Here is a 13,337-nt window from a genome sequence, read left to right as displayed (position 1 = left end):
GAGCGGAAGGCACTGAAAACCCAAAGCCGCGATTTGAATATCCGGGCAGGGTAGTGCCCCGAGATAAGTCTCCAGTGGAGGGAAGTATTTAATTTGCATCTAGCACTGTCGGAAAACTCCTCCCTGAGGCTCAGGCGGTCTCGGGCGTGGAAGCTTTCTCTTGCCCACCTGACTCTGTTTTCTGCCCTACGCCCGCGAGCTGGGCCAGGAGTTCCATTGGAATTAAAGTGTTCTTTTTGGTGTAGGTTGGGGGGGGGGGGGTAAAGGAGGGAAAGAATGTGGCCCCGGAGCTAGGACTTCTCTCTTCACCTAGTTAGCACAGGAGTCCTCTCTTCACTGTCGTTACCTTAGGCAAGTCAGCACTCTGGGTCTCAGTTTCTTTGTTCCTAAAATAGGGGTTTGGACTATGACCTCCTCTGTGCCTGGCAAGACACACACAGTTCATAGACCCTCGCAGAACAAGCCCGGAGCATCATCATCCCAGCAAAGCGCTCTTCCCGAGTGCCTCTCGCTAGCTACCCTCGTTTAGGCAGGCTGGGGGCCCGATTGCGAGGTGGGCGGGACCAGAGGGTCGCCCCGCCCCCTGACGGCCCCTCCGCGCTCGGCGCTGGGATGAGGCAATCACGTGACCTCACATCCGGCGCGGGAGTCCTGAGCTCGCGGGGTGCTCCCCGTGTGCCCGCCGGCCCTCCCCGCAGCGTGACCGGGCGCCGTGGCCGCGGGGAGGGGGTCCGCTTCGTCGCCGACGGCGGGAGGCCTCTTCTCCGCGCAGACCGTCCCCCCTCCCTCCTCCCCTGCCGGTCTTCCGCGCCGCGCTCCCTTGTTCGTTCTTGCCCTGCCCGGCTGCACGCCGCCGCCGCAGGCGCCGACGAGCGGAGCGCGAACGCCCCTGCTCCCGGTGCGGCCCGGAGCCCCGCCGCGGCCGCTCCGTCCCCACAGTCCGAGCCGCGACGCCCGGCAGCGGCGCCTCGAGCCCGAGCGACCCGCTGTCGCCAGCGCTGGCCGAGGGCGATGGGGCTGGGCTGAGGACAGGCGGCGGCGGCGGCGGCGGGGAAAGCGGCCGCCCGGCCCCCTGCGGCCTTTTGGCTGCCCGGGCCGGGAGGCCGCCGAGGAGTCAGCACGGCGGCGCGGCTGGTGAGTGGTTGGGCGAGCGGGGTGTGGGACGGGCGGCCAAGGTGATGGGGGAGGCTGGAGAAGGCGAGCTGCGTTGCCCCGGATGGCGGGTACCAGGTGGCTGCTTCCACGGCCCGACTTGGACATCACCTCTCAGGGAAGGTGTGTGTGACGGGGAGAGGGCGACCGGACCCGGCACTGTCTGGGACCACGTGTGGCTGGCTGGCTGTGGAGGCCTGGAGTTGCATCCGCTGCGTGCGGCCCGGGCTGACGGGTCAGCCGCTCGAGAAAGTCTAGAAGGTGATGTGTCCCGACGAAGAGGGTGGGCAGGGCCCCTGATGGGTTCGTGCTGGTGCCGACGAGTCCAAGTTCGGCCCCAGCCACGGAGTAGTAGTAGATTCCTATGGGTATCAGCACACTTTATAGCTAACCGAGGCCCAGAAAGGAAAAGTGACTTCGGACGTAATGAGGTGTCAGCGCTCGAGATTGTAAAGAGCCAGGCCATACCGTGAGGGCTAGAATGATTCGGAGCCCTTTCCGCTAGGAGTTTGTGGTCTGCCCTTCACACAGACAGGCTGAACGGTAGCTTTTATGGTGGGGGGTGTGGAGTTGGGAGGGAGGGAAGGAATAGTACTGGGGATTGATAGTAACTGTTCGGGGCTTCCCAATTTGGAAAGCTTTTGTGACAGGTGTTTATTGTTTCCTTTTCCCTTAGGACTGACAGAAGCATCCTAGGATCTTGGGTGTCTGGACATAAGAGGTATGAGTCACTTATATAATTAGCTGCTAATCATTAATGTTTGAGATTTAGAACTATATTTAGTGGTTTATATTAGTGCAAAGTATATGGGAATGGAACCATAAACCTAGAAACTTAAACGATTCTGGACTGAATAGAACATATTTGAGTATGTTAATGGTGATTTTTGATCTCAGGACAGAAAGTTAACGTTTTTTTTTTTTTAAATCCAAGAAATGTGGGGACTTTTCAAGATGAACATTCTTCGAGGGGTTTGTGGCTAGCATGAAAGTTTCTTATTATTTTAAAGTATTTTTATTTCTGTATGTGTGTGTATTAGTACGTATTTAACATGTGGGTGCCCTTGGAGGTCAGACCCTTTGGAACTGGAGTTACAGGTGGTGTGAGCCTCCTGCCCACACTCCGGGTTCTCTGTAAGAGCAGTTATCACTGTTTTACTGCTGAGCTCTAATTCCAGCGTGACATTATTTTTGAAGGACCAGTACATCATTAAAAGTGTACCTTTGATTAGAACATCTTTGCTAAAATACCATGTTAATTTTATCTTTCTGGACTATGCGTAGCATTCTTTTTGAGGATTATTACTTTGCTGAATAGGCTGTGGTTGCCAAAATAGATTGTGTGGACAGCCTATCAGGGTTTAACAATAACTTCAAAAGTTCATAAGTTTTTGAAAGTTTTTTGAAATAGTTAATCTAATAATGATTTTTGTAGAAAATGAAGAAAAAAAAATTTTTAAAGTAAGGTTTGGCTATGTACATCCAGGTTGGCCTCCATGGTCTTTCCTTAGCGTTTAGCCTAGAGGGTAAAGTTTGCTTCTTTGGTATTAACATCTGTTCTCCCCCTCCCCCCATCATTCATCATTAGATTAAGTTGATGATGAAGTAGTTGAGATTCTAAACTTTGTCAGAACATCAGCGCTTGTATTTGGTAAATGGGATTGGGCATGGAAAGTATTATTTTAATTGCTTCATTTAAGTAGTACAGTTGTAATTAGATGAAAACATTGAATAACAGTATATTTTGAAAGCAAAGTTGATAAGCTTCAAATTGGTGTTGTAGAATGATTTTTTTTTTTTTGTCCAGGTCAACCAGTAACAAATTGAAGTTTTAATTTAGAACTAGCTTAATTAAGTTTCTATATTGGTATAAGACTAGTTTCATAGTTATTAGAACAAAACTCAATGTCTGGTACTTGGTTCTGTTATCTGATTTTAGCATTAAAAAAGTTCATTAGGTAATGACAGCTTTCCAAATTTTTTAAATTATTTACTTTATGTGCCTTGGTGTTTTGCTTGCTTGTATGTCTGTGTGAGGGTATTGGATTCCCTAGAACTGGAGATACAGACAGTTGTGAACTGCCACGTGGGTGCTGAGAATTGATCTGTGGTCTTTGGAAGAGCAATAGGTGCTCTTAACTGCTAAGTCACCTCAGCAGCCCCAAACGTATATTTTTCATATATTGATTCTTCAGTGGATAAGTGTTTGGTTCTGGATATAGTTCAGTTGGTAAACGAACTATTCTCCATGAGGCACTGGGTAAAATCCTGAGTGTAATGTCAAATGCTTGTAATCCTCAGCCACTGACTGTTAAGGGCTAGCCTGATCTACATAAAACTGATAACTATAGAAAATTGTAATAATTTGCATGAAATTTGGGAATCAGACCTGACTGATTACTGATTTTTTTTTTAACTTTGCCAATGCCAACAGTATGCTAGGCTCTAAAATAAATTCTTGGTAATTATTGAACTTCATTTTCTAGATGAGGAAACTGAAGTTTTGTCATACGCTTTGATAAACCTAGAAATAACTTCTGTGTTGCAGAAAGTAGTGTTAAACTTAAATTGTGACTGTCTTCAGAGTCCCTAAACTGTGAATTGCTTAACTGCTCTTTTTTCTCCTTTCCTCTTTGAGTCCAGTTTACAAAGAGTGGTAACATTTCAGAGACTCGAGGGTTAACAGCCTGTGTAAAGAAAGGAGCACTTAGCTCTCCTGACACTCAGAGTTCCTTTCTTCTTCCCATTTTGTGCATTGTGTTTTTATATCATGGTGGCTTTGAAACCACTGAAGAACATGCTTCATTCCTGAAATTAATAATCTTAGCAAGGTGCTGGGATCGCATTACTGCACTCATGGAACCCAGCCAGTGGTCAAAGCATGGCAGGAGAGCACACTGGGGAATTTGTCTTCATGTGTTTTTTTCCCAGTGTTGGGTGATAGTGAAATAAAATCTGGAAGGCAACCAAAATATTGGAAGACAAGAGAATTTCAAAGTATTCTTGATGTATGTATGTATGTATGTTTGTATGTATGTATGTATGTATGTATGCATGCATGTATTATTTATTTATTTTCAAGACAGGATTTCTCTGAAGCCCTGGCTGTTCTGGAACTAACTAGCTCTGTAGATCAGGTTGCTCGAACTCAGGTATAGACCTGCCTCTCCCTCTTGAGTGCTGGGATTAATGGCATGCAACTCTATTTCCTGGCTCTGTGGTCTTATGTACAATGGATTCTGTTTTGTTGAACTTGAATTTGACTTCAGGGCTTCACAGATGGTAGGCAAACACTATTCAGAGCTATATCTCTAGCCCCTTTGGCTGTAAGGTTTCAACTTACTTGCCCAGATTGGCTTTGAACTTGCAGTGTATCCCTGGATAGCCGTCACTTGAACTTCTCCTATCCAGATTTTCTAAGTAGCTGGGATTATAGACCTGTTACTTCAGGCCTGTAAACCAGATGGTTTGGTAGTATACTTGGTGGCCTACACCTTGTATGTGGCTAGACCACACATCGTGCATGCGTTAACAGCTTAGCATTTATTTTCAAGAACACTTTGAGGTACACTAGAAGTGGTTAATTTAGTGTCTAACATCTGTTGATACACGTGATGTACCCTAGAATTCTAGTGATGAAAGGTATTCTATTTAGTATTAGTATTCTTTCTACACAGCACCCACCAATAGTTTAACCTTCTGTAGTTTTAGTTAACATCATTCACCTGTGGTTTGAAAATATTAGATGGAAAATTCCAGAAAGAAACCTTCTACACTAGTGATTCTCAACATGTGGGTTGCAACCCTTTTGGCAAACCTATCTCCAAAAATAATACTGTGATCTATAACTAGCAAAATTACAATAATGAAGTAGCAACAAAAATAATTTTATGGTCGGGGTTACCATAACATGAGGAACTGTTAAAAAATTACAGCATTAGGAAGGTTTAGAGCCACTGATTTAGACATTTAAGTTTTGTATTATTTTGAATAATGATGAAATTTTGTACTGTCCATTGTTCTGGCCTAGCCATGAGTCAGCTGCTGGTCCAGTATACTTGCTGTTTGTGCCTACCAGTTGCTTATTAGCCAAATTGTAACCAATAAATAAGACTGTTGTGATATTTTAGTTGTAAGGATCCCTATTTATTTAGCTAGCAATTCAGATTATCCAACGAAAAAGTAGAAATTGCTTCCTTAAGTTAAAGATATTTTAAGAGGGAAAAAAATTTGGAAAAATAACATTCACATAGCTTTCATTACAGTATGTTATGTTGCTCTGTTATTATTGATAATCTTACTGTGCTTAATTTATAAATTAATAGACATGTTTGTATAGGAGAAAACATACAAAGTCTGGTTCCATGTGTGCACTGGGAGGTCTTGTACTGCCCAGTTTAAGGGAACTAATGTATGCTGTATCTGATCTAGCTAAATCTTCATCTATGAGGTGACTACAGGAGTTTTTTCTAACTTTGAAGCTAACTGGCCTATATACAGAGAGTAACTAACTATGTAATAATCAAAGCCATGTTCTGATTAGCCACCTAAACTTATCCAGATAATAATACATAAGAAGCAAGTAAATCTTACTTGAATTCTCTTACTTTGAGAGAGAAGCTCAGAATTCAGGTAGAAATACCAAGTATTCTAGGGTTATTTAATCTTTTAAAAAAATTTATTGATTTGCTGGACCTGGCACATGCCTTTAATCCCAGCACTTGAGGCAGAGGCAGGCCTCTGAGTTCAAGGTCAGCTTAGTTTACAGAGTTCCAGGACTGGCTCCATGGCTACTGAGAAACCCTGTCTCGAAAAACCAAAAAGAAAAAAAAAATTACTTTTTACAAAATATAAAAGTGCTTTTATTTTATGTTTTGCCTGCATTTATGTTTATGTTTATGTGTATGCCTTGTGCCTAAGGAGGCTGGAAGGGAGGAGAGGCTGGAAGATCCCTGGAACTGGGCCTATGAATGGTTATGAACCACCATGTGGGTGCTGAGGACTGAATCCAAGTTCTGCAAGAGCAACAAATTTGGGCCGGGGTGGGGTAGGGGCATCTCTACCATCTCTCCAGCCCCTCCCCCCTTATTTTTAAAAATTGTGTCTGTGTTTAGGAGTTCTGGTGCCTATAGAGGCCAGAGGTGTTAGATCCCTTGGAGATGGGGTTACAGGCAGTTGTGAGCAGCCTGATGTGGGGTGTTTGAAATCAGACTTGGGTACTCTGGTAGAGGCGTATGTGATCTTAACTGCTGAGCCATAACTTAATCTTGAGGAAAGTAGGTATTTAAAAGGTAGAATATCCTGATGTTAATGATAATCTGATGTAAGGTGTTAGTTACAAATTTGTCATTACTGATATTAAAAATAGAAGTAATGTATATGGCTGAGCACAGTGCTATGAGTGTGTAGTTTATGACTGGGGAGGCTAAGGCATGAGGATATTTGAGGCTAGTGGTTCAGTGCCAGCCTGAAGTGAAGCCTGGTGGTACTTTGGCCCAAAACAAAACAAGTTGGGTATAGTAATGCTGGCTCAAGAGGCTGACATAAGGCTCACCATAAATTCAAGGCTAACCTGGACTACTACCTAACAAGACCTGACTCACAGTAACAGAACAAAAATAAAATAACAAAAAGAATAAAATATCATGAATTGACAAAGGCATGACTCCTACTCTGATAGTTTAAACTTTATTTTTATAATTATTCTTAGTCTTGAAAAATGGAAGTGAAGAAGAAAGCTATCCAAAAATGCACATACCTGAAACTAAAGTTATCAGAGAATGGGAATTGTTGCAAAGTTCCCCAGAACATTCTAACACCAGATCTCTTGGCATCTCACGGGTCATATTGGGACCTTTGGTAGAATTTGAGGTGGTAAAACAGCTTGATAAATAGTGTTTAGGGTATGAAGTTAATCTGTTAATCAGAACTTTCTCTCAATTCTTTTCTGTAAGTCTTTGGAATGAGCAATCATATGACATAGAATAGTTAGGAAAGGTTCAGAAAGAACAAATTGTGCCTTCGTAAACTGAATTTACTCTTATTATTTATTTTTTCTTGTTTTCTTCACAAAAACATTGGACATTAAAATAAAGGTTCAAGAGCAGAAAATATAATGTGGAGAGGTAACAGACTATTTAGACTGCCTCTTTCTTAGAACAGAAGCTGGTGTCTGGGGAGGTAAATGGCATCATATTAATAAAGGGTTGATTTCAGTCTGTCTTGGCCAGGGTCAGGGTTCGTTTTTGTATTCTAGTAGTGACACTGTAACCAGCCTGGCAACGGTGAAGATTTTCTAAAGGGACACTTAGTCCATTGGACTACTGAAACAGTAGGCATTAGGAAATTAGAGCTCCCCCAGGAAGAGAAAGCCTAAAGCATAAGACCCTGTGTGTAGGGAAGGGTGATCAATGGATGGGCACAAAACTCCCCCTGGAAACTTGACATACTACCTTACAAGAACCACACCTTGACCTGGACTGCTTAGTAGAAATATGGAACTCTGGCTTCCTTCTCATGGTTAAGACCCAGAAGATGGACTTGACCAGGGGTTGCTGCATCACTTTGTCCCTCCTTACACCAGCACATTGACCAAATCTCCTTGTTTTCACTACTAATTTGACTGTTTCAGTTGGCCTATTGCATGTGTATGGATGGTCAAACCTACTTGTGGAGGCAGAGGTTGTGATTCTGACATAACAGCACATCTCAGAATTCAGTGTGATACTCTGTGACCCCTCTTGGGGGGGACTGCATATCACATTCTGCATATCAAATATTCATGATTCATAACTAGCAAAATTATAGTTATGAAGTAACAGTTAAAATAATTTTATGGTTGGGGGTCTTCACAAAATGAACTGTATTTTATAGGGTTGTGGCATTAGGAAGGTTGAGAATCACTGCTCTATGGAGAACCAAGTTCTTTTTTATGTTTTTTTGTTTTGAGAGACAGGGTTTCTCTGTGTAGCCCTGACTGTCCTGAAACTCACTCTGTGGACCAGGCTGGCCTCGAACTCATAGAGATCCACCTGCTCCTGCCTCCCAGATCCTAAGATTTTTGATGCATAGAGACCAGCTTTGGAGAGTTGCCTTTGATTGCTTGAAACATTTCTTAATACTATTTTTAGTTGGTTTTAAAATGAGTCTTTGAATGTTTTTCACATGTGTGTCTGAGTTTTTTTTAACAGTATCCTTGATTCTTTGTTTTTTTCCCATTTGTGAAATACGAAAAATACTTTTTATTTTGCTACAAAAGACAAGTGTTTTGTTAATCTTTTCCTCCACAGTACTGGGGATTGAGCATAGGGCTTCCTGCATGTTAAGCAAACATTCTACCACTGAGCTATGATCTAGGCCCTTAATTATTATTATTATTATTATTTTTTAAGGAAAAAAGTCTTCTTACAGTGGCTATGATGGTCTTGCACTCTGTAGTCAGGCAAGCCTGAACTTTAGTCTCTAGCCTTAGCCTCTCTAGTAGATGAGAGTACAAGTCTTTGCCACTGCATTTAGCTCCTAGTTCTTTCTGGTTAATCTGTATTTGAGTTAGAATCAAATTATGTCTTAATGTCCTGCTTTTTGGACCTCAAGTTCACACTGAAGGAAGGCATCTGTAGGGGAAAATTACCCAGGGGGGAAATACTTGAAAACTGCCTTGGAGCTGGAAATGGCCACTTGCCTTGGGTGTACAAAATCCTGAGTTCAGTCCCCAGAACTGACCCCCTCTCCCCCCAAAAAGGTGCCAGCTTGAAAATTGATTGGAAATTGATGTACTGTTTTTGAATTTCAGTAGCCAGTTTTCCCTTTGGCTTTAGGACAGGCTACCTTACTAATAAGTTGGAATCTGTTTTGAGACTGGTCTCATGTAGCTCAGCCTGGTCTTAAACTCCTGATTCTTCTGCCTTCATCCTCCACTTTCCAAGTTTTTGAATTCTTGGAATGTATCACTCTGCCTCGTTGAGGGTCCTTTAACAAGTGAGTGGTTGTAATGTGCTCCTTTATAATCTCAGCACTCAGAATGCTAAGGTAGGAGGGTTGGTAGGCAATTTGAAGCCATCCTGACCTCTATTGTGAATATAAGGCCACCCAGGACTATATATATAGCAAGATCAACTCAAAATAACCACAGAAACCTGTTATTGTGGGTAAGATTTAATAGTCATATACCCTGTAAGAGAGTAGAGTTTATTGGGTAGACTTGTGACTTTTTGTGTGTGATTATTTTACTTTTTATTTATTTAGTTTTTTGAGACAGGGTTTCTCTGTGTAGTCTTGGCTGTCCTGGAATTCACTCTATAGACCAGGCTGGCCTCGAACTCAGAGATCCTTCTGCCTCTGCCTCTTGAGTGCTGGGGTAAAAGACATGCACCACTATTGCCTGACGAACTTGTGACATCTGAACCACATGCTTACTGGCCCTATATCTGGGATAGGATATATAAATCATTTAACCTTTTTACTTTGCCAAACAAAGTTTACCTTAGAGAGTTTAAGAGAGTTCTAGTAAATCTAACATGCTAGTATTTACTTGTTCAGTAACACCCAGCATGTTCTAAACAACTAGTGTGTATATTGGAAGGTATTTGAAGATGTTTGGCTTTTCATAGAGGAAAACATTTCATTCATCTTTAGTAACATCTGAGAAGTTCATGTTGGAAATCTCAGGTGTCTCTGTTATGTTTTATGACTTTTTTTCCTCACTATTTAAAAATTTTATGTGCATGGGTGTTTTGCCTGCACGTATATATGTGCACCTGGTATCCTTTGAGGTCAGAACCTCTGGGACTAATTACAGTTAGTTATGACCTGCCATATGATGCCTGGGAATTGAACCCAGGTCTTCTGGAAGTTAGTGCTCTTAACTTCGGAGCCATCTATCCAGCTCCTGGTGTGTTTTATATAGTGTATTTTCCTGTCTCTTTGTGCGGCTGTTTCTTTTTGTTGTTTTTGTTTCTTTGAGATGGGTTTCTTTTGTGTAGCCCTGAATGTCCTGGAATTTGCTCTGTAGACCAGGCTGGCCTCAAAACTCGGATATCCACCTCACTCCTCCTCCCTGTCCCCCTTAGGGGTGGGATTAAAGGTGTGCGCCACCATTTCCCAGTTGCCACTGGTTTGTTTTATAGTCTGTTTTCCTTTTTACTGTTTCTGTTACCAGTGTCTGTTCCTGGCTACATTAGACTCTTCAGGTATTGTTTGGGTTAGCCTTTCTGTATGACGGAACTGAAACATCCACTCTTTACATTTTCTCTCGTTTTTGTTGTTTATTTGAAACATGGTCTTCTGTGTAGCTTAGCTAATGCTGGTCATGAGCTTTCCACCTTTCTGCCTTAGCCTTTATAGTGTTCGGATTACACTGGAATACTTATAGGTATACTACCAAACCTCACATCTATTCTTCATTTTGTTATTTAGAGATTCATATTAGGTTTATCACCTTTTCTAGGTATTTATGAAAATCTGTCATTTTCCTAGGGTTAAACCAAAGAATGAAACATAATTAAAAGGTTAACTAAAAGTTGAGACTATTAGGAGACACTTCATACTTTGTGTGTATGTGTTTACCTGCACATACCTGTGTGTGCATATAGGTGCACATGTATGCAGGTATTGTGTGCATCTGTGTGCAGGCCAAAAGACAATCTCAAATATTTCTCAGTGGCCATTTGTCTTGGTGTTTGTGGGTGGGGGTGGGGTGTGACATTGAGTGTCTTGTGGCTTCTCCACCTTAATTTTTTGAGATAGGGCCTTTCTCACTGAACTTGAAGCTCAGTGATTGACTAGACTTTCCATGTTTGGCGTTTTTATGGGGTCTGTGAAGCAGAACTTAGGTCTTTTGTGTTTGTTTTTTTGAGACGGGTTTTTCTTTGTAGCAGCTCTTTCTGTCCCGGAATTCACTTTGTAGACCAGGCTGGCCTTATCTGTCTGCCTCTGCCTCCTTAGTGCTGTGACTAATGGCGTATGCTGGCGCCATCACCCTCAGCCAGGGTTCTTAAACATTGAACAATCTCTCCATCCTTTTTTTGAGACTGTCTCGCTCACTATCCTGAGACTAGCTGGCCAGTGAACCTCACAGATCTAGATCTGCCTGTCTTCAGGCTGGGTCTAGGTCCTGGTTTTTTTTTTGCCTTGGTTATGATCCTCACACAGGGCTTAGCAAGCACTTTACTCACTGAACCCTCTTCAGTTCCTAGCTATCACTTCTGTATATTTCGGAGCAGAATGACTCGAGCAGTGGTTCCCAACCTGTGGATTACAACTCCTTTGGGGTTGCCTATCAGTTATTCCTCATATCAGATATTTGCATTGCAGTTTATAACAGTAGCAAAATATGAAGTAGCAGTAAAGTAATTTTTGTGATTGGGAGTCCCCACAGCATGAGGAACCATATTAAATGGTCGCAGCATTAGAGAACTGCTCTTGAGAGAAAGAGGAATTAGTTTGATGGGCATAATATTGTGATGAGGTTGTAAAGGGAGGGTTACAGGTTAGGAAGGGATCTGGCTAAGTTAGTTGGGAAAGGGCATAGGGTTTGGGAACATGCCCAAACACAAAATTTATTGTATGATTTTTGCCCAGAAAAAAAAAAGAATGGCTCTACATCTGGTCTTACCTCGTTTCATTCATTCGATTACATTACCAGGTGCTGACTTGAGTATCAGTTTAATGCTTTTAAAGCTAAATTTGATGTGTTTGGTAACTGCTCTGACAATTGGAGTAATGAGGAAAAGTGAGAGGAGTCCTCTGTTAGAAGATTGAAGGAACAGTCAAAGCTTAGTTAAGGCTTGAGTTGGCTTGAAGGATTAATAGCAGTGCCTCAGTCGGGCTAGGTTTGGAAAGGCATTCTTGGCAGAAAGAGTATTTGTATATAGAAGAATGGAGCCAGGAAGTGGCACGCTATTTGAAGAGCTGCAAATTGTGCTCTCTGTGAAAGGGATGTAAAGTTTGTAAGTGTGATTGATAGTATTTGGTAAGTGACAGATTCTAAAGGCTCTTACAAGTCTTGTAATTAGTTTTTACTTTGGATCCCACTTCCACGTTGGTAGAGAAATTCATATTTTGCATTGTGAGACTTCAGATGCTAGCTAGAGAGCAGTGTTTTAAGTCACCATTTATTCAATTTTTATGAGCAGGGAATCTTTTGAAATGCTCTGGAGACACTCTTAAAATCTGGGAAATGATTGCAGACAGTGGCAGGCTGTTGAGACTTATATAGGGAGAGTAGAGGTTATAGTTAGTTTGTGTATAGATGTGACTGAGGAAGACTAGGAAAATTACCTTAATTGAGACAGTGTCAGTGAGATGGGACTGGTGAAGGGGCATGGGAAAGAATAGAAATGATGACCAGTTTGATAAAGGTGTTAAATAGTGAAGTCCAGGGTCGCTTGTTTTAGACAGATCATACTCATTAAGGTAGAGAATGAACTGATAAATTTGAGGGGCAGTATATTTTGAAGAAAGGTTGAATTTTAGCTGTCTGTAAACAAGCATGCAGAAGTTGAATCTGCGAATCTGGAAATGAGAGATCAGTGCTGAAAAACTGATGGGCAGTTGTTGCCATCAGACATTCTAGTAGTGCTATACTTTGTCCCTGATGACAGTGTTACTAAAACAGGCCAGCGGATATTAACAGTGATCATAGGAAGTGGTAGCTTGGTAAACTGGCTACTTGCCCCCTTTTTTAGGTTAGTAGAAGGTAAACTGCAGATAAGCAGAATTGTGGGAGGTAGAAAGGACATTTGTGGACCATCTTGGAAGCTGGGTCACTGTTTTCCTCATGAATAAAGGAATCAGCTTTATTTGTAGCAACAATTGATTTAATGGGTTTTTGGAAAATAACCCTGTGAAAGAGTACTGTCAATGTCATTCTTGTCTTTCAAAAGATATTCTTTAGGCCTGGGATTGTGCTAGAGTATCCAGTGGTAGAGTGCTTGCCTAGTGTGGGTGAGGCCCTGGCAATATCAGTAAATTGAGTTTACTCAATATATGCTGATGAAGGTGATTTCTAGACTAAGTATACTTGTACACATTAGTTATTATTTTGTTTGTTGTACTATGTAACCTTCCTGCTCATGGATCTGACTGCTTCTGCCTCCTGAGTGCTGGGATTAAATGAAGTACCACCACACCCCATACTCCTCCCACAGGCATGGTCTTGCTAGGTAGCCTATGCTGGCCTTGAACCA

General features: G+C 42.2%; 1 protein-coding gene across 4 annotated transcripts in view; it reads left to right on the top strand.

Moving 5' to 3' along the window:
• Positions 1 to 621: 621 nt before the first annotated feature.
• Positions 622 to 13,337, top strand: part of Atp13a3 (ATPase 13A3) — an 80,269-nt gene continuing 67,553 nt past the window's right edge. For 2 of the 4 annotated variants that reach the window (XM_050159764.1, XM_050159762.1), the window contains exons 1-2: positions 622 to 1,134; positions 1,829 to 1,873. The gene's annotated coding sequence lies outside the window, so the exon portion shown is untranslated. Of the gene's footprint in view, positions 1,135 to 1,204; positions 1,414 to 1,828; positions 1,874 to 13,337 lie in introns of those variants that run through there. The other 2 variants (XM_050159765.1, XM_050159763.1) reach the window with 2 other exon arrangements.

The sequence above is a fragment of the Alexandromys fortis genome, unplaced genomic scaffold (genome assembly GCF_014885135.2).
Source record: "Alexandromys fortis isolate MF-2015 unplaced genomic scaffold, M_Fortis_MF-2015_v1.1 scaffold_119, whole genome shotgun sequence".
In the NCBI taxonomy this organism is placed as follows: domain Eukaryota; kingdom Metazoa; phylum Chordata; class Mammalia; order Rodentia; family Cricetidae; genus Alexandromys; species Alexandromys fortis.
Note: the sequence above shows the minus strand (reverse complement) of the source record. Positions and strands in the feature narration are given on the sequence as shown.